The 20,085-nt window shown below is 43.0% G+C and overlaps 1 protein-coding gene and 1 long non-coding RNA gene across 12 annotated transcripts in view; one reads left to right on the top strand and one right to left on the bottom strand.

Annotated features, from left to right (window-relative positions):
- LOC111946473 (uncharacterized) overlaps nt 1-20,085 on the top strand; it is a 52,674-nt gene that overhangs the window by 16,533 nt on the left and 16,056 nt on the right. The gene's annotated exons all lie outside the window — the stretch shown is intronic.
- Nucleotides 11,025-14,339, bottom strand: LOC105358205 (uncharacterized). 2 transcript variants are annotated; one of them, XR_013651757.1, is made up of 5 exons: nt 14,196-14,339; nt 14,044-14,078; nt 13,802-13,863; nt 11,216-13,638; nt 11,025-11,072 (listed from the first exon to the last, which is right to left on the bottom strand). It is a non-coding gene; the product is annotated as an uncharacterized LOC105358205 (long non-coding RNA). The 2 variants fall into 2 exon arrangements; XR_013651755.1 differs by having other exon boundaries at nt 11,216-13,863.

Raw genomic sequence — 20,085 nt, 5'->3', positions numbered from 1 at the left:
AGCTGTCATCTCCAGAAGTACTGTGAGTCTGAAGGAGGTGCTGTGGAGGAACGGTCAACCATCAGGAACTTTGTGAGCTTGTGTGAGAGCAATGACCTGTGCTCAAACACCAGCAAGACCAAAGAGATGGTGGTTGACCCCAGAAGACCAAGAACGGTGGCCCACTTCCCGGAGAACATCCAGGAAGTGACATTGACATGGTCGACAGTTTCAAGGAGGTGTACAACAAACTGGATTGGTCCCTCAACACAGATGACCTGTAAAGGAAGGGCCAAAGTCTCCTCCATCTTCTAAGGAGACTGAGGTCCTTTGGAGTGTGCAGACCTCTGCTCAGAACCTTTTCTGGCTCTCTGGTAGCCTCTGCCTTTCTTTATGCTGTTGTCTGCTGGGACCAAGCAGCACGACCGGGACAAGAGGAGACTGAATGAGCTGGTCAGGAGGTCCAGCTCTGTCCTGGGCTGCTAGCTGGACTCTGTGGAGGAGGTGGGTAAGAGGAGGATGTTGATCAAGCTGCTGTCCATCAAAGACAGCAGCTCTCACCCACTGCAGGCGACTGCAAAATGACTGAGAAGTTCCTGCAGTGACAGATTTGGACACACACAGTGTAGAAACGAGCTGCAGGTCTCACATTCCCACTGCTATCAGACTGCACAACTCTGTGTTACCAGGTCTTAAAAAATATGTAAATGTGTAGATGTACCTATTTACTGATTTGTTAGTTTGATCCAATATCTAGTGATTTGCAATCGTGCTATCACTTTTTTTTCTTTGGGCTGCTGCTGGCTACATTTCTCCCTGAGATAAATAAAGTTCCATTCTATTATTAATACAAAGCAAGAAGAAATTAACTTTCTATTGTTTTTTTTCTTTTAATTTGTTTTGGAGGGGTTGTTAAATACGACAGAGTTTTAGACCCACCAAAAAAAAAAAGTAAATTTACGAGTTTTTATCTCCCAAATTTACGAGAAGAAAAGTTTTAGATTAAGGAGAAAACACCGAAGTTGTCCGTTTATCGGAATCTAGCTTGAAGATGAAATATGTGGAGCCTTTTGTGAAGCTTTATTTCCGGATTATTATAGGTTTAAAACAAAGAGATTCTGAACCTTTTGGCGACTCAAAATCAGATTATTTTCCGTGTAGCCGTCTTTCTGGGGTTCGGTGTTAGTAAAGCGGAGTTTCATATGTAAAACAAGGAGCTCAGAGACACGTTTGGGTGTAGAGGATCGCTGCAGCCTTTATTTTCATTTTCATTTTTTCGGAATCTCACATTTCAGAATCAATATTTTCCAAAGTAGCTTTGCTTTTATTTCACATTGCTGTTTTTCAGAATGAATTATTTATTTCTTGATGAGCTTTTTCAGCAGAATGAGTCTGTCTGTCAATCACTGAAAGAGGGTGGGTCTAAATGTTCATTGGCTGATCCCTGAACTGACTCATATTCCTGGATACCCGCTCTGCTGTGTTCCACTTAGAGAGATGACATATTTCAGCGACATCTGCACGGCTTTGCTGACATTACCTGATTAAATAGAGACAGACAACCTGTCTGCTGCAGAAGATGCAAACATCCACGACTCTATTTTCTAGTTTGAGGGTTTGTGTGAACCACAGAGGAACTTTCTTTAAGCGCCGGTCGTCCACGTCTAGAAGTTCCCGTTGAAAAACACAAGAACAAAAAAGACAGCTCTTTAAATAATGACAAGACATGAAAGAACTAAACACAGATGCAACTGACCCCAGTAGAACCAAAGGAGTCAGGGCCTGAGAGACAAAGAAAGACCCAGAAACCGAAGACACAAGAGACAAATCAGAAGACACACTGCACAGCAGACATGTGGGGAGCAGCAGCACTGTGAGACAGAAAAGAACCACTGTACATTGGAGCAACTCAGACCAGAGACAAGTTTGTTTATGAGAAATCCAGGAGCAGGTCTTTGGAAACTGGGCTGGAAGCTAAACTAATTTGAGTAAATATTAATAATTATTGACCTCTGAAAACACAGAAGAATGTTTCTGCTGTCTGAATAGTCAGCTGTAAAAATGGTGAGTGAGATTCGGGAAAAGATCTTAAAGGCAGTTTCCTTTCCAACACATGTATAGAGCTCTGCGTCTCTGTCCATGATCACTGCAGGCTTTGGATTGATTTTCAGCACTGGACAGCTCCCGTGTGGCTTCACAATTGCTGCAGAGTTTGAAAACAGCTCTTGTTCTTGCTCTGTCCTCTGAGAGTCATCTCCAATGGATGTTAAAAAAAAGACTACTGCCGCCTGTGGAAAGAACACTAGTTAAAAGAAATCAACTGACATTGAGATCCAGCTTCAAGAAGAGGAACAAAACTCAAAGGTTTCCATGAATCTGGAAGATGTGGAAGGAGCTTCAGAAGAACTTCATCTCCATCAGACAGACCCAATGACACAACTGTTGGTAATGAAGTAAAAACTATTGCTGGGGAAGGTCCATCACCAACAGAACTTCTAGAAGGACAGGAAGGCTTGGCTCTGCTGTGAGACAACAGTATCTGGGAATCTCTTCATACCAAGAGGCAGCTCAGCCGTACGAGCATCGCCGCAGTGCCCATCCAGACCGGGACAGCAAGGGGTCCAATTCACAGCCGGGAGGCTGCAATGTTAAACTCCAGCTGCCCCAGCAAGGGCAACAACTGCAGCAACAACCACCGACCAAGCCGGCAAGTCCTGGCATTGAAAAACAGACCTGACTCAGTTTAAAAGTGGTTTTCAGGAGGTTCTTGCTCTGCAGAACAATTAACTCAAGACATTCATCACACATACCAAGACAAAACAGAACAATCCTACAATCATAAACAGTTCAAGAAGAGACAGCATGAGGGCAGTTAGAAGCAACGTCAGTGGTTGCAGCTGGATTTCCTTCAAACAAAGTAGAAATAGTCTTAGTGTATGAGGTTCCGTTTGTGCCAAAAATATCAAATGGGTTTTTGCGTCCACTGTTATGTCTTTGGTCCATTGTCTATGTCTACTGATCGTGTTTTTGCGTCCACTGTCTATGTTTTGGGCCCATTGTTTATGTCTATTGAACCAGTTCATTGAACATTGGTTCATGTCTATGTACTACTAAGCAATATCTTCTGCATGCCCATGCTTCTTTGATTATTACTATGTTTTTACTTTGTGATGTGTATGCTTGCTTTATGCTTAAAACTTTGCATTTGTCTTTGTCTTTGTCCTTACCCCATGTCATCTCACTACGGCGTCAGGAAAATCCTTAGCAACTGTTGCTAGTGTCGTTTGCTACGTCGTTTCCCTGTCGTCAGGAAAATCCTTAGCAATCGCAGCTAGTGTCGTTAGCTATGTCGTCTCACCATGTCGTGTCCTTAGATCTTGTTGTATATCAAATTTTGCCAAAGTTGTCAGAAAAGTCCTTTGTACGGCCGGTAAATTTGTTTCCTGTACTTCCACGGAACGAAAAAAGAAATGCAAACAGTGCAAACTGAGGATGGAGAAGGTGCGGGTAGTGGACTGGTGACTGAAGATTTATGTGAAAAGTTTAAGGGGGGAGGAGTTAAAAGGTGTTCATGAGTCTGACCTTAGAGTGAAAGAAACTGTTCTTATGTCTGGAGGTTCTGGTCCTGATGGACCTTAGCCTTCGTAATCCATGTCCAGGGTGAGAAGGGTCGGCTGCTATCCGACCTGCACGCCCCGGGTTCTGGAGACGTATAGGTAGCTTGGACTTCCTGGAGTGCTCCAAAACAGACGTGTGGTCCTTTCTCCTTGTCACCTGTTTATGAGAAAACCTGTCATGTTCACTCAGACAGTCAGCTTTCTGAACTGTTTTTTCTCTGCAGCAACATTATTTTATGTCTAGACTCCTGAAATAACAGGCATGGAAAAACTGTCAGACAGTTTTTGCCAGCCACATCATTTCCCAGCAAAAGCGTAACACCTTTTATGGGCGGGTCCGGACAAACTGCCTGTAAAATACCTGTAATTAACTAAGACTTCAGGTGGACAAGGTGAACTGGGAGAGGAGAAATCTCCATGCCAATACCACGAAGCATACAGTTATATCCACAGAAGGATGAACCAGAAAACGGTGGTGCATTTGCTAAAATCACAGTCTGGGAACCCTCAAAATGCGGTTTCTGCTCAGGGAGATAAGACCTTCAAACGCAAAAGGTTTAAAGCAGGTGGCTGGGTGTTTCTTACCTTCACCTGACTTTCAGATGACTCCAACCCCTTTTGGACTGGAAGGACTCTGTTGAGCGTTTTCAGATTCATAAGAGAGTGCAGTCAGCGATGACATGTCCAGTTTTATGACAATAAAAACACTCGGGTGTCTCTCTGGATGCATGGGGTTCAGTGTGAGTCGGCTGAGGTACAGAAGCGGCTCTCAGGTGGTTGTTTGGCACAGGGAAGGATGTTTTATGACTCAACACGTAGTCATCAACCAGCACCGCTGCTGATGTCACAGAGTTAACTTTCTGCTCATTCAGATAGACCACAAGCCTCTCGGGCAACAAAGGCCACATCTCATGGGGCCACTTCAAAGTACCAGCGATGCGTTCAAATGATGCAAAATAGGAATCAACCTCCACTTCCCTGAAAGCAGGAACGACACGGATGGGTTTGTGCTGTCACATACTGCAGAGCGCCCTCTGCTGGATAAATAAATAACTGTATCCACAGATGACAGAAACCCCTGGCTGCAGCCTGCAGAACTGTACGTGACACAGCAGCACAGCAAAATGGAGGAACGCATCAACAAACTCTGCCGTATTCATTCATTCCTTTTTGTATTCTGTTTAGTCCCTTTCGGGGTCACGGGGCTGCTGGAGCCTATCCCGGCCACATGTGGGGGAAGGCAGGGGACACCCTGGAGAGGTCGCCAGTCTGTCGCAGGGTAGAATGTCCACAATCACACACCTATTCATTCTCACACCTATGGACAATTTAGAGTTGCCAATTAACCTATGAAGCATGTTTTTGGACGGTGGGAGGAAGCCGGAGATCCCGGAGAAAACCCACGCATGCACGGGGAGAACATGCAAACTCCAGACAGAAAGATCCCCCATTGATGTTGTTTTTCATGACCCCCAGCCGGGACTTGAACCGGGGGAGGGCCTGTATTCATACTGAAAAACGTTTTTACCTATTTTTTCTTTAACTTTTTATATTTGAATATTTGTGTTTTCTACACTTTATACCACATTTATGGAGCTGAAGGAGCAATGATATTTAATTTTAAAGAGTATTTCGATGTTTAGATGACTAAAGATTGTGAGAAGCACTTCCTGTTTTCTGCTAGAACAGCACATATGAAGTCAGAATGACAAACAACTAAAAGAGAGCTATGATCCCTTGTGCTATCCTATGGGGTCAAGATGAACATTGACGTGTTATTCCTACTATGACAAAGGTGAGAAAAGATGGAGAGGATTTCATGTCATTCCTGGAATCCAGCAAATATCACAAATCATTGGAGAAAAAAGGTTCAGGCTACCAATTGGAAAAACTCTAAGTGCCATTCTGTAAACCAGATTATCAACAGCTTTAATTCTTTTCCTAAAAACATCGTTCTTTGGTCCAAACCTAAAACACAATTTGCAGTTCAGGCACAATTAGCAAAACTCTGAGTCTAAGCTTTGCAAGATGCATGATATATTCTGACTTTTAAATGGCCTTCATCATGCAAAAGCAACTTTGTTTTAGCTTTAAGTGTGTTATTATGTTGATTTCTCAATATGAACCCCAAAGTGGTATTTTGATCCATTCACGCATTTCTGAGTATTCCTCTAAAACCCTGCTCTCTGAGCACCAGCCCCTCCTAATCCACGAAAGCGAGGGGGTCCTCACATTGTGATGTCACAAAGTGAGGAACAGCCCCTTCCAGGAAGGGCTGCCAGCACCGCCCCCAGACTAACACACACAGGCCCACTTTCAGGTAGCAATAATCGGCTAAACGCTCTCATGTCACATGCACATCCATCTTTGCAAAAGTTCGGATGTTGTCTGTTAACGTAGACGAGATGCAGACACAGTTAGCGTCATGAAATGGGCGGCACCCACAAGGAGCGAAAGGCTGAAGAATAGCATGGTATAGGCCCTTTCAAACATGGTTGCTATTCATACCAATGTACAAGATGCCAAAACACAAATTGGCAAAACGGCTTCTATTACCATTAACACAGTACTGATCAATGGCAGGGCAGTCCTGGAAATATTGAGCGGCTTTTCAAAGATGGATAACGGAGCAAAGCAAGTCAGACCAAGAAGAGTGAACCATGAAGGAAAAAGGTCAAAAGGTCAACCGCCAACATCGATAGTGCAGACATTCAACAAGAAAATGACAGAGAAGATGTAGCGTTTTTGTTTTCTGGGACAGTTTCAATTCTCACAAAGGTCTTCTCTTCAGACAGTGGTTTAACACAAATCCCCTATTTGCATTAGTCTTGTTTTCACCTTAGTCTCCATTCTTTAACCTAATTGGATTTGTATCAGCTGGGCGTTGGAAGGTATAAAAGAGAAAACCATCCACTCAGGAAAACTGGTTCCAGGCCACGGACATGGCTTATGGTGACATTTCCAGGGAATCCTGTACAGGTTGGATCAGGCACACAAGATCATTTTTACCCGTTGTCTCAAAAAGTAAATCCCAGATACTGTTTTACTCTAATTTCTTGGAAGGTGGGGGGCATTACTATTCTTTCTAAAGCATTGTGTTTACAGCATGATGTGTTTTGTTTCTGCAAACATGAACCTTTGGGGATTTCTTCATACATGGTGTTTTACGGTGATGTGACTGTAACTTTGCTGCTGTTACTGCAAGACTGTTTTGAATACGTCCCGTTCATGCAAGTGGCTCTAAGTTTCCCTATCAGGCCAAGACGAAGTACACAACTCCGCACCCGCCATCCTTCTCCAGGTTAAGGGTCCCACAGTCCATCCAGTTCTCCAGAACTAGATGAATTCTAAGTATTGAGCGGTTTTGTTAAGCATCTGCACACTGAGGTGCAGCTCAGACCCTCCATGTATGAAGATAGATTTGGTCAAATATACACATATTCAAGTATTCGGAGCACAACTGAACAAATCCTGACCGCGCTGAAAAACTTCTCCTGCTGCTCCTGCTCCTTACAAGTGAGGCTGAAGCAGGAAGGACGGCTCCAGCCCTGAACTCAGGAGCACCGGAACCCAGAGGCAGGCAGAACCGCTGCAGCTTCCAGCCACACTCAGCATGCGCCTCAGCTCCTGCAGCGTCAGCGTCCTCCTTCCAGAGCCCTTGGAGACTCGTTTCGTAGAAAGCATTGATGCTGGAGGATGAGCTGCAGCAGCTGTGAGCTGTCAGAGACAAAGACCTGGATCCAGTCTTGCTCCTCTAGAGCAGCTCCTGCAGCCACCAGCAGACCCACACACTCCCTGAAAGACATCCAGGCTGGATTATTGGACAGGGAGCCCTCTGCAGGGAAACCTCATGGATGCACACCTGTCCCGGCGGGAGACAGGTCAGGGCTCCGTACCCCGTACGTCCGAATTCAGCCGCTGCATGGATGGGAAGCTGAGGCCATTCGTTTCTGCAGGCCTGGTTGAGATCTGCCTCAAGGTCTAACAGAAGGTCGACGCATGCCATGTGACCTTCCTGTGAGCCAATAAGGAGGGGGGTGGCTAGATCAGCGGCTGGGCTGTTGACATCTGCACCAGGAAAAGAGAAAAAAAGGAAAATGCAGGGAGAGGATCAGGAACGGATGAGTTTAGCTGATGTCTAAATGCCATCTGGAGTTTTCCTCCAGGTTTGAAAACACAATAATGCAAAGACAGAAACAGCTGATCCCCAGCATAAATGAGAGCCTCCAGGCTTTCCCTCTGTCCGTACTGCACCGCCACAAACACAGGGGAGATGCCATGGTTGTCCAGAACCTCCCGGTTACAGACCTTCACCAGGATGGACACAATTTGGCCGTGACCCTGGAGGAGAGACGGTGCATTTACAGCTGTTTGTGTGTGGACGCCGTGTGTGTCCTGTTCACCTCTGCGCCCTTAGACACCAGCAGGTCAACCACGTCCATGTGCCCCCTGTCTACAGCTGAGGGAATTACACCTTTGCTACAAAAACAGCAGACAGCACCTGTCAGCGGCAGGTAGCAGCTTCACCTGCATACAGAGGACAGGACAAGTCATCTGGTGATGTCGGCGTGGGCTTTCAGGAGGAGGCGGACCACTCCCCCATGCCCCTGCTGCGCTGCCAGGTAACAAGCAGACTCCCCCTGGTGGGTTTGAGCGTTCACCAAAGCTGGAACTCTTTTGCAGGAGCGGGCTGTGGTAGGGAACCAACATGGAAACATGAGTACGGCGAGGCTTGATGGGATCGGCGGCTGCACTTCTAGGGACGTTTAAATGTCGACATAACACAGAAACAAATGCAGAGAGACATTTAGACAATGAAAAACAAGCAGAAATGAGAAAACTCTCTGAAAAGTGGGGCATATTTTTGAAAAAAACAAATTCATAGCAGAAAGATTTATTTTAAAATGGCCAGAAAGTTCATGTCAAATGCACGATGTCTTGATTTAGCTGTACAGGAGGTGGGGATGTTGGACTAGAACAAGTTTCAGCCTGTCCTACCATCTACTGAAAGATAGAATTGATCTAGATAGAATCTAAAGACCCACTGGTGTTTTGAACATAATCTTGTAGCATTTTGGAGGACACATATAAAGTAAATTTAGAACAAATTTGCATTTTGGAATATTTCTTTAGTCAAATTGTTGTGAATCCGGAGCAGACGACAAAATGTTGCTTGAAAAAGAGTTTATTTGTCACGTAGAAAATACGCCGAGTGGGCCACAAGCTGCCTGCTCCCAATGACTAATATATACATTTGAACATGGACAGTGGAAATGTGTCAGTGCTGGTTTTATTGGATCTCATTGCTGCATTTGTTACAGTTGAGCATGTTTTATTACTCAAATGTCTGGAAAACGTGGTGGGTCTCAATGGGCCAGTACTTTACTGGTTCATGCTTGGAAAACAGAAAATATTTTGTGTCCTTTGGTAACTTTACATCGGAGCCAACAGAAATGACCCGTGGAGTTCCCCAAGGCTCCATCCTGAAGTCGCTTCCCTTTCATTTCTAAAAATTCTGCAAGGATTAAAGATCTGGACCTGGAAAAACTAGCATCATTAGTTAACCTGACCACTGTAACAGTGTTTTTACAGGACTACCAAATAATAATAATAATAATAAAATCAATCAGGAAACTGCGGCTTATTCAGAACTCCACTGCTCGGGTTCTCACACATCAGTCCAGTTCTGAGGCCTTTGCACTGGCTGCCAGAGGATAGACTTTAAAATTCTGTTGCTGGTTTATAAGGCTTTGAATGGTTTAGCACCAAAATTCGTGATGTATTGACTTTCTGGTCATCTGGATCCAGTTTTGACTCAGTCCCTAGAGTCAAAACCAAAAATGGAGATCTGGAACAGACTTCCAGAAAGCCTTAGATCAGCTGAAACACTCTGTATTAAATCTGGGTTAGACACCCATCTGTTCTCAGCTGCACCTGATTGGTTTGTATTCAAAAGTTTACAACCGCACTGTTTATCTATGCTTAATTTAAATTCTGTCCTTTTTGATGTTCTTTCAATCTTATTTTAATGACACTTCTGTTGAATGTTTCTTTTAATGTTTTATGTAAAGCAATTGCCTTTGTGTGTTCATGAAATGTGCTTGCCTCGTCTAAAAGGGTCTTTTTTTTTTATTATTCTTTTACAACTCAATACGTGTTTTCTTGACTCTTTTAGTCAGACGCCAACATCAGCCTTTCATCCAAGGATGAGGAAATGGACAGGTGAGTCTGACAGATCCTGCAGTCTCTGTGGTGGGAGGAGCCAGAATCACTTTATTCAGAGGTGTTTATCATCCTAACTATAAAGGCGGTTTAAAAATCTGTAGGAGACGCTGGTTCAACCACCATAACAGCTTACCATCCAATGAGAACACTTCGCTCGCAAAATGCAGGACTGCTTGTGGTTCCTAGAATTAGTAAAAGTACGGTTGGAGGTAGAGCGTTTAGCCACCAAGCCCCTGTCTTATGGAATAAACTCCCAGCTCATGTAAGAGAGGCCGACTCAGTTTCTACATTCAAAGTTAGACTGAAAACATTCCTCTTTGGACAGGCTTATTGTCAGACTAGTTAGTATTCAGAGATTATTTAACTTAATGTTAATTTGTTTAAATTAAACTTAATAACTATTTCTTTTAAAAGGCTGCTAGAAGTTGAAGCTGGGGTAACTATGGTGCACTGGGGTTCTGTCCTCTTTTCTTTTCTACTTCTACCCTTCCTCTCCTCTATTCTTGATCATCATTTTTCATTTAGTTCTCCATGCCTCTGTCTGGTACAGTGCGATTCATGTATTGTCCCTCTTTTCCTCTCCCCTCCTGGGGAGTGGGAGTGCTTCCAGACTCCAGTTGGCTCATCCGTGCTCCTGTTCCTGACCGTTTACCTCGCCTTTGCTCCTGCTCCTACACCTGGCTGTGGATCCTGCCTCTGGCTCATCTCTGGCTCGTCTCTGCTCTGTACCTGACCGAGTACCTCGTCTCCACTCCTGCTCCTGGCTGTGGTTCCTGTCTCCGGCTCGACTCGCGCCTTTGACTGTCCCCACAACCACGGCTGGATGAAGCTCGTCTGCTGGACTTTTATATATGTAGTTGTAGATTTAGATAAGTTAATTCTTCTCTAAGAGTTCTGGTACATCGCCTGTCCGTCCTGGGGGAGGATCCCTCCTTCATGTGGGCACCCCTGAGGTTTTTTCGTTTTTTCCGGAATCCGGTTTTTTTGGGAGTTTTTCCTTACCGCGCAGGGGGGTCTAAGGGCAGGGATGCCAGTATAGTTTAGTTAGTTTGTTAGTTCATTTTTGTATTTTCCTATTGAACTCTTTGTATTCATGATCCTTTTGAGTTCATGTTTTACTTCGAAGCCCATCGAGACGACTGTTGTTGTGATTTTGGGCTATACAAATAAAATTGAATTGAATTGAATTTAATGCATTAATCCATTGATCCATTGATGCGGATGATGGCGTCCCTCTCCTGTAGCCCCGCCCTGCAGAGACAGACACAGCAGGTGAGGAGCTTCCTTCAAGAAGACAAATGCAGACTCATCTCTACATTCCTGCGCTTCCACAGTCCAGCATTATTTTGTTTTGTGATCAAAATATGCTAATGAGGTGGGCGGGTCTTCCTAACCTGATTGGTTTGATGAAGTTACAGCAGAACCTTCATGGGTCAGTAATTCATAGGAGTCCATCTGGTGCTCCTTGTGTAGAACCGACCCAGCTGACCTCTTTGGATCACTTTTCCCACACAGCAAACATTTGCAGGCACAGAAATCACAGAAATGAACGTACAAATGTGGAAATAATTTAACAAAACTGTAAATAAAAGAGTCAAAGCAATAATGCTGAAGATGTTGTGACCAACATGTTTCCATTCTTTAAACTACTGTTGTGTCAGGAGACTTCAGAACTGAATGTTTTCACTTTGTTTCAGTCAGACAACTCTTGCAGTAAGAAATATTTATTTGACATACTTAATTTTCCACATTCTTTAAGTTGGCATTCACATCTTTTCGTTTGGCATAAGGCTCCGTTCAATTCCATGAGAAATTTCCATAAAACTTTCGGGTAACAAAACCCACAACACTAAAATCATCCAGAAGAAGAAAAATGTGAATTTATAATCCGTGTGTAATAAAATGGGGTGTGTTTTCGGCAGCATTCCATTTTCATTTCATTTCATTTTCATTTAAGTATACGCCATTTACCATATAATCGAAAAATTTACATTCATTCTGCTGTTGACATTGATTGATTAATTCAGTCAGAAGTGTCATTGGAATGCAGAGGAGGTCCACCGCCCTTTCACTTTCAGTGCAGCAATAGGTACGTCGAGCAGTCATCGTTGCAGCATCAGATCAAGGAATGCATGGGTGACATCCTTTCCTGGAAACGGAGAAGCTGATCGGGGCGTAGGGGTTCGCAGGCTCAGGATGCGATGCATAGATAAAAACAAAGCAGTATTAGTCTTGACAAGAATATAAAAATAACCCAGAAACTGATCAGTTTCAAAATGATTGAGATAAATGAAATAACAGTGCTTTTAAAGAACAAATCTGAGAAAGTGAAATTTAGTAGATAGTTAAGGAAAAGACCCATTGTGCATTCATCACACCCTAGAAACCATAATTACAAATTCCAACAGTGAAATGATAGTGAAATATATTACCTGCACGAAATCTTAACACCAATTTTTTTATATACTCCAATGATAAGAACAGTAACCTTTGACAGTTTCAGAGGGACCGTTTATTCCCTTTCGGGGTCACGGGGTTGCCGGAGCCTATCCCGGCCACTTGGGCGTAGGCAAGGGATACCCTGGACTGGTCGCCAGTCTGTCGCAGGGTGGAATATCCTCAATCACACATCCGTTCACTCTCACACTCACACCTATGGACAATTTAGAGTTGCCAATTAACCTATGAAGCATGTTTTTGGACGGTGGGAGGAAGCCGGATATCTCGGAGAAAACCCACGCATACACGGGGAGAACATGCAAACTCCAGACAGAAAGGTCCCCCATTGATGTGTTTTTCATGTCCCCCAGCCGGGACTTGAACGGGGGGCCTTCTTGCTGTGAGGCAAGAGCGCTAACCACTGCGCCACCATGCAGCCCGTTTTGATATTAGTGGTTCTCAAATTGGTGGACAACAAAGTACAGACTACTGAAATTTTAATTAGCCAAGGGCGTCTGGATATTGCAAAAGAGAACTTGAGAGCCATGAGGGATCATAGGTTTTGATAGTATTTTTGCTAGACTGAACCTCAAGCATTTAGAGGCGGAGTATAACAAGCCTCTAAATGGGGATGCATCTATCAGAGTGTCATCTGCTTGAGCAAGGCAGATTGACTGAATTGTGGACACAAGATTTAACTCTTGAACTAAGCTTGAGAGCGCAAGTGATATGTTCCCTACGGTCAGGGTAGAAATTGCTCAAGGCGTTATTTAAACGTCAACCAAGTCAACCGATGACACAATACTATCATTCACTATTGAAACAGCCTTAATATAATCTCCAAGGATGAAATAACTGGACGACCCCTTAAAAACCATCAGAGCTGTAGATTCTGGTGGCCGGACAAACACAAACGACTCTTCTTAAATCCTTTTCCCCCAAACCAGAAGGCGCAGACTCAGAAGAACAAGTGGAGGGAGCCTGAAGACACGACAGTCATCACAAAACCACTCCAAGCATAGAGAGGGAAAGATCAAACGCAAAACACGAAAATCCAGAACAGGAACACGGGGCCCAGGATCGAACTACCCAGAACAAGAACACAAGATGAACGGATGACCATATGTGACCGGTCGCCCTCTTACATTTGCACCTCAAATGGAGACTGGATTTCATAGAGGTTAAAAATATACAATTTATTAAAAACTTGACACAAATTCCATAAAAGAGAAAGTTAAAATAGACTCGGACAGTTGGACCGCACGCCAACACTGCATGAGGGCGGCTGCCTCCAGGATCGCCTCAGCCCCACTGCACCGGCGGGTAGCCACAAACACCACCAAGGGAGATCTCTGATCCAAACTCTCACCAGGAGTACCTGCTCAGTGCCCAAAATGCACACAAAAACACACCACAACCCAAACAGTGATTTAAAAGAAAATACAAAACAGAAGAGGTGCACCTGAGCAGGTCACCACTAATTTATGGGCCGAAAAACAGGGGGGGGGTCCCCCTTACACAACACTATGTATGGCACCCACCAGCTATCATAAGGATAAAAGGAGGAGGCAGCCACCTTCAGCCAGGTCCAACCACCAAGGTACTAAAATGAGCACAAAACAGTTTAAAAATGGATAAAAGCAAGGGTGTCAAGCTTGATTAAAACATTAAAAACAATGACTAAAAACACTATAAGCAAAACAGCAGTGGCAACTCTGCTTGAAAAGGAAAAATAAGTTAGTTCTCCCCTGGGACAAACATGTTTTACAAACCCTTATATTACCTCTCATGCCCCAGGGTCAGAATTCATGCCACCACCTGTTAATATAAATAGAATTTAAAATGTTGCAAACTCAAATGCTTAAAAACTTTAGTAAAAGGACTCAAATGATTAAAAGCTTTAGTAAAAAAGGTCCACATGTCAAGCTTACCCACCAAGGCCAAACCAGGAAACCAGCATCTAGATGGAACTCCCACTGCTGCTATTAATCAGCCTTGTGAGCCAATCACAGCTCAACAGACAGGTGCTGGCCATAAATGTTAAACTATGGAACACCATGAGGGACAAACCACCACCCACAGCCCTGTCTGTCACACATAGGACCAAAGCCACACCAAATGTCAGGTGGCCCAATCATTGACAAATCATATTTAACCAAAATAAAAATGAATAAACGACACGCTGCACAAAAGCCAGAGATGACATAATGGGGAGAGACAAGCATCAATAAACCATCCAGATCCATAGAAGAAAAATAAATCCGGATGGGTGGAGGACCATACATTATAGACAACGTGGAGACCCAGATTCGAAATTAAAGTTTTTTCCACAGAGATTCAAAAGACCAGGCACACAGAGGAAAGTTGGCCACCAAGAAATCATAAATAACTCGCAAAAAAAAAATGAAGGGCACCCATCACCTACAAATATCCAGTACAGGGCTTCTGATAATAAAGTCGATATTATGAGGACTGCCACGACAGCGGAAAGGTGAACCGACAAACACTTAGAGCGCCAACTGAAGGCCAAGAGACGCCACTGAGAGGCATAGAGGCAGAACAGTGAGACCATCAGTGACAGTCATCCTCAGCCTTATATCGCGTTCGGAGGAAAATTGGGACAGACAGCATGGGGAGCTGAAGAAAATGTATACTAATCCTGAAGGCGCATGGGGAACCAGGCCACTGATGCCCAGAAGATGAACTGCGAGGCGCTAACAGGTCCAGATCAAGTCACGTCAACCTGAACACTTCCCAGGGGCCACCCTCAGTGGCGGCTTTGAAAACGATGCCCCGGAAGAATCCATCACATAGCCCCCACAAACCTCCAAACCAAACCAGAGAGAGAATAACAAATTAACTGTCCAGCCGAGAAAACAAGGCCGCGACGAGACTAACACATTCACTAATGCATCCGACGCAAGTCCCTGAAGCCAGGGCAGGACCCACTGGGGTACACAGAGCGGGGAAAAACAGGCGGAGGAGAACCAGATGCAGAACGTGTGGGGGCAACGAACAAGGATCGCTGAGTGAATAAAATGAGCCATAGACGCTGCATAAGAGAGACCAATCATAGGGAAAATGTCCACAGAGCAGAGACGGGTCCAAGAGACACTGATTCACATTCTGACTAACCAGCAGCAACAACAACGAAGAAAATAAACAGAAGAACCGCCATAATAATAAAGCCAGCATCATATTAAAGATAGTAAAGATTCACACTGACTAAATATTTTCGTCATTATTTTCGTCACGAATATTTTTTTGCTGACGAAAACTAAACGAAAACTAGAAAATGAGTCACTGATGGGGACTAAAACTATGACTAAATTGATTGACATTATCGTCAACGAATAGAGGACGGGACGAAAATAGACTGTGACGAAAATCAAATCAGCAGACGGGAGACATAAACAAAAGAACCAATCGGCAAAACGGGAGAGACGAAACTGCATGAGAGAAGAGACCAATCACAGCTTGACTTATTTGACTGAGCTCCCGGGAAGACGGCATTTAAAGAGCGACAAAATGTCCAAAGCTGGGAGAAAAAGAAGGGGAGACTTGTGGGCTCACTTCACTTTTGACGAAGAAGAAAAAAAAACAAAGTGTAAAGCATGCGGAGCGATCATTCGTGGCAAGAACACAACAAATTTAAAAAGGCATTTACAGACGAGCCACCCGGATATTTTTCTCAAAGGTAAATTCACAACGATGTTTTTTTGCTTATTAAGCTACGCAAAATTGGAAGACTGCAGTGGCAAGATGTTGAAGCATTAAATATTACGAACTGAAAAATACTGTAAGATAGCTCCTTCTTAAAGTTAGAGATTTCCGGTTCCGGGTTACACGGCAGGACGCGTGGCGTGCCTCTCTGCGAATACAACTATCTTCAAATTACTTAAAAGGTTGATTTTCAAAAAAGAGAGCTGACCATGCCCCCGAAGAAACCCCAGGAATACAAAGACCTCAAAAAGACTCTTGACATTATTCAACAAAACGCCAAAAAGTTTTATGGAACAAGTGTCGGGTAAGCTAACGCCACTTTGGGATATGATGGAAGAGTTCCGAAGATTTCGGGCTCAAAACGAGCAGCGAGAAAACCGGGTCGAGATTCTGGAGAAAATACTGGACGATGTGGAACAGCAAGTAAGGATGAATAATGTCATTCTCACTGGAGTACCAATCAAGCCTCGAGCTAGCACTGCTAATGCTAGCGCTAGCGTAGCTAGCAGTGCCAATACGGAGATCGGTGCAGTGTCTTTGGAACAGCAAATACATTCATTTCTCACATCTAAAGGGATTTCCCTGGATCTCAATACCATCGAGACCTGCCACCTGCTCCCCAGGAGAAAGGAGACGGATAAACCAGCGATCCTCATCAGGTTTGTGAATCACAAACACAAGCTAGCTTTGATGACCCAAAGGAAACACCTGAAAGGTTCGGCTGCTTATCTGAACGACCATCTGACCAGAAGTAATGCTGAAATCTCAAAACATGCACGGCTTCTCAGGAAGCGTAAGCAGAGTGAGAACACTTGGGTTAAAGGCTGCAGGATTTATGTCAAACCGCTCGGTCCAGAGGACCGGTCCAAGGTTCTGGTTGTGAACACCATGAAGGACTTTGAGAAGTGTTTGATCACGGTCGTCTGAAACAACATGGAGCAATAAACCAAAGAGCCAAATAATTTCAAGAAATATGACACGTGGATTCCTCACTTTCTCTGTATGTCTGACGTAACCTGAATAACAGCAGAGTTCTGACCTGCAGACAACTTGACCTCAACTTTCACCGTCGCTGATATCAGCTGAAGAAGGATATGGACCTGAATCTAATGTCTGCAGACATAACATCGAAGAGAACTATTAACTGTTTTGAACCCAGGAGATCAGCTGTTATCAGTAAAAGAAGAAATACCAACCTTGGACAATCGACAGTTATGGACCCTTTTTACTCTTCCCCTACAGCATTACTTTATTATAAAAAAAAAAAAATACAAAAAAATATTTAAAAAAGTAAAACAAATGATTAATCACTTATTGAAAATTGTTAAATTGATTGACTTTTAATGATATTACTTCACTTTCTCCAAAACTTGATAAATTGATTCAAAAATCTTTCCTAATGTAGCATAATTTTGCACGTTTTTAACTTTTGATACTTGATGAAATTTTTGCTATGAAAATTCCTGAAACAGTGTTGTCTGCTTTACTGATATAGTATTATGTTTTATTCATATGAATGGCTTTTATAAGTAACATAATCTGCATATAGTTCAGATGACTCATCTGCATTTGCCATGTTGATTTCTAAAATAGTTATTTTTGACGTAATACTTAAGTAATTCATCTTTGTCATGTGCTTTATCGATATCTTATGATTCTTAATTCTGTCTGATAAAAGCTAGGAACCGGATATTGATAAATCATGTAATAAAATGGCTACACTATAACGGGGTGGGATTATATAAGTTCGCTTCCTCCCACTCCCTTTCAAGCAATATTTATTAATATGTCTAATTATCCTAAGTTTGATTAGTTACTGTATGAATGTATAAATGATGTTCATATTGCTGTTGTGTATTATTTCTACTTAATTGCTTGAAATAAACCATTTCAAATCAAAAATCAAAAAGATGAGAGCACCATATACTAATACGTAATACTGTGCTATACAATAGATTAATACTAATGTTTAGTATATTTTATAATGTTCTACTTGTTGACAATATCATATATATTTCTAGATTAGTCATGTAACGTGACTGTTCACATCCTATCGTTATACATACTAATCTAGCAATATTGTGGTATTTAAAACATACAATATTGCTAGACAAATGAATACCTTATAAAATCTTTTTTCTTTATCCACCTAGCTGCCAACTTAATAAATATTTACTCTTTTCATACTTTTATTTGCTTTTATTGCTTTAATATTTACTGCTTGCACAAATAAAGTGATTAAAATGAATACATAATATAAACATATTTAAATTATTTTCCTTTTTTATGTCACAGCTCCAGAAGTCTCCTGATGAAGGCGGTGAACCAAGCGCAAAAAAGGCAAAAATGTCTAATCAAAACATTGCTGAAGCACTGTTAGGTACTACAAAGTACAAAAGCAATGCCAGAGAACAACAAGTAAAAGAGGAGGCTATAGCAAAATGGATTGGACGGTCAGGGTTACCACTGACTACAGTAGAAGATGAGGACTTTTTTCTCATGATAGAAGTATTTGATAAGAAGCTGACAGTGCCAAAGAAAACAAAGATAAACAATCTGATTGAAAAACACTATGAGGAAGAAATTACAAAGTTTAAGAAACGGCTGTGTGGTGCTCGTAAAGTGTCAATTGGAATTGACCTATGGACTAAAAAGGGACTGTCTGCATCATTCCTTGGCATAAGTTGTTGCTTTTTTTGTGTTGATCAAAACAATCCAGAACACATCCTGCTCGCTCTTGAACAAGTTGCCCATCCACACACTGCCCAGTCCATTAAGGCCTGCGTGGATAAGTGCATGCAGGAATGGGGCATTTCAAATGACAAAATTCTGACTGTAATAACAAACAATGGTAGCAATATGGTAGCAGCATTTAAACACACTACTCAAGAAGAAGAAGAGGCTAGCTCAGGGGATCAAGAGGAGTCCCCCCGAGGTGAAAGTGATTCAGAGGAGACTGAAGACCATCAGTAAGTCACTTTTATTCATAATTTCATTTGACAGTAAATTAATGTATTAACTCATTTACCTGATTTGTTTTTACTTTCTTTTTGGTAGCTATCAAGACATGGAGATGGATATGGAAAGGATGCCATGTATGGTTCACACGCTGCAGCTTGTGGTCCACATGCTAAACAAGGAGTCAAGTGTGAAGCGAATCTTTGACAAAGCATGATTAATTGTGAAGCTCTTTCGCAAGTCATCTGTTGCAACACAGAAGATTTTGGATAAGTGTGGCCTAATTGTTTTGAATGATTGTCCCACGCGCTGGTCCAGTACATATCACATGATTGCACGACTCCTCAAAGTTAAAGATCCTCTTTGTGAAATAGCAAATGAGATGGGGTGGGACAACTTACTTTCTAGTGAGTGGCAGAAGCTCAGCTCATTGCATGAACTCTTGTTGCCTTTTGCCGAACACACACAGACTCTTCAGAGTGACACAATGTCTATGTCACTGATCGTCCCTGCCCTCTTGGATTTGCATAGCCACCTTACTGATTTTGAAGAAAACACAAGTCATCAGGATTTTGCCACTCTAGCACGAAAAATGAAAGTTAATTTAAACCAGCGCTTTGCCTGGGTATTGGATTCATCAGATGAAAAGTTCTCTCCAGTTGTTGCCGCTGCTTTCTTTCTCAACCCTACTGTGTGTGATACTCTCCTCGATGCTGCTGATGACAGTGTTCAGGAACTTTTTAAGCAGCAGAGGGTATGTGGTCCAGTGCACTCAGAGTCAAGAGACTCACCCTGATGATGATGATGTGGAGGAACTGAATAGACCAGAGCCTGATCCTGAACCACCATCCTCCTCCTCAAGGCAGCCAGTCTTCAGATTTCTGTCCAAATGTCGTGCAAAGCCTAAACCGAAGTTATCCACATGTAGCATCAGGCAGCAACTGAGCAAGTATAAGGAAGAGCTCTCACAGCCCATTACTTGTGATTCAGGAATCCAGTTTTGGCTTGGGAAATGTGACACATTTTATCACAGCTTGAAACCATTAGCATTAGATCTGTTGGCTATGCCGGCTTCGCAAGCTTTTGCAGAGAGAGTTTTCAGTGTCACAGGTGACCTAACCAGGGGAAAGCGTAACAGAGCAAA

This window comes from Oryzias latipes, chromosome 19 (genome assembly GCF_053564925.1).
Source record: "Oryzias latipes strain Hd-rR chromosome 19, Olatipes_Hd-rR_3.1".
Classification (NCBI taxonomy): domain Eukaryota; kingdom Metazoa; phylum Chordata; class Actinopteri; order Beloniformes; family Adrianichthyidae; genus Oryzias; species Oryzias latipes.
Note: the sequence above shows the minus strand (reverse complement) of the source record. Positions and strands in the feature narration are given on the sequence as shown.